At 22.6% G+C, this 1,840-nt stretch overlaps 1 long non-coding RNA gene across 1 annotated transcript; it reads left to right on the forward strand.

Moving 5' to 3' along the window:
* Window positions 1-6: 6 nt before the first annotated feature.
* LOC122571541 lies at window positions 7-1,020 on the forward strand. The gene is made up of 3 exons (XR_006318106.1): window positions 7-726; window positions 809-864; window positions 945-1,020. It is a non-coding gene; the product is annotated as an uncharacterized LOC122571541 (long non-coding RNA).
* Window positions 1,021-1,840: the final 820 nt, after the last annotated feature.

The following is a 1,840-nucleotide window of genomic DNA, read 5'->3' on the forward strand; positions in this document are numbered from 1 at the left end:
TATAATGTTGTTACAGACTATCAGGGATATTGCTACTGAGGAGAAAACCTCAATTAAAAATCAGCATTTAATATACCATACATATGTAGTATTTTAATTACAAAAATTTTACATTTCCATTGTTTCAGATTTATCATAAGGAGTAAAAAATAAAACATTTTTAATATGAAGGTGTTGTATTTTTTATGTATGTTCCCCCTTTTAATGAAATAAATAAATTAAAAAGGTTTTAACATATCATGTACCTTGTACACAATGAATATATATCACACATCCATATAACATATTGTTATTACATTTATTTAATGTTAGATATACTAAATGTACTATGTAACAAATATGTTATATAGCTAGAATAATTCGTTTGCAAATACTATACTAAAAATGATTTTTAAATATAACGTAACTATTTATTTTCATTCATATAAATCTATCCTTACTTTAGATTTGACATGTCTTAAAGGAAGCTGGATCTAATTTTGATAAAGGTCTCATTTATTTAAAATTTTTTTTATTTTCTAATTTGTTAATTTACATTTTTCAATTCTAAAACGATCAAGACATGTGATATGATAAACATTATCAGCAGTGATTAATAATATTAATAATTACTTTTATTAAACATTAATAATATTTACTCTTTATATTTATTTACAGTTGTTAAAACAACAATTTTCTTACAAGATATTAATGAGTTTAGCGATGTAAATGAAGTCTACAAAGAATGTAAGATTCAATTTATAGTTTTATTTATATAACTGTATGTTATATTTGTGTATATATCCACGCACCTTTTTTTTTCATTTAGTTTTTAAGGAGAACTGTCCAGCTAGATGTACATTCCAAGTTGGAAAGTTACCAATGGTAAGAAGTAATAGATATATAAATATCTACATATAATACAAAATCTAACTGCTAACATTGAACATAAAATGTTATTGTAGGGAGCAAAATTTGGAATTGAAGCTATTGCTGTTGTTGGTGAGGTAGAAACAATTTGAATATTATAAGCAACATTAATTTAAATTTTATATATTAATGGAAAATGTTTGCATTTAAGCATTTAAATATTATTTCGAATTTACTATTTTTATGTATGATGCTTTTATGTTATTGATAACAATTATATTATATTATATTAATAACAATTTGGTTCTTTTACCATATGTATATTTAAATATAAGTTTATTTTTTAAAAACAAATAATGGGAAATATCTTTCATAAATTATATTAAATATCTATATTAATGAATGTTAATAGTAACCTGATCAAAGTCATCAAATATTTCATATGACATTAACATGAAAATTAAATTTATAAAAAACACACTTTTAATAGTATTTCATTACAAAAAAATAATACTTTTTTAATATATATCAGGTGTAATAAAAGAAGAATTTATATATGTTGTAAATAAATTATATTACATTATAAAAAAGAACGAAAACATTTATGTATCTTCATAATAATTTATAATGCTATGACAAAAATGTGACGATGAATGTAATTTTTATCTCGCAAAATGAAAGCAAAATCGTGAATATTGTAAGAATATTATATTTAAAATGTTTGTGTTTAACATTTCATTGTAATAAATAAACAGAAAGGTATATAATTGTGAACATGAACAACAACCAAACATAGCGGCAGATATGGATAGCATTGTATTACATAGAGAGTGGTACGTCATTCATGATACAAATGTGGTTAGACAGATTCTATAGCTCAAAATAACACGAAGATCAAATGTAACAAAATTGCATTGGAAACTTCGTTTGTGAAAAAATCGAGCTTGAAAATTCATGAAGTGTACGTGAATACGAACAACCATTTCATAAA

This window comes from Bombus pyrosoma, linkage group LG10 (genome assembly GCF_014825855.1).
Source record: "Bombus pyrosoma isolate SC7728 linkage group LG10, ASM1482585v1, whole genome shotgun sequence".
NCBI lineage: Eukaryota > Metazoa > Arthropoda > Insecta > Hymenoptera > Apidae > Bombus > Bombus pyrosoma.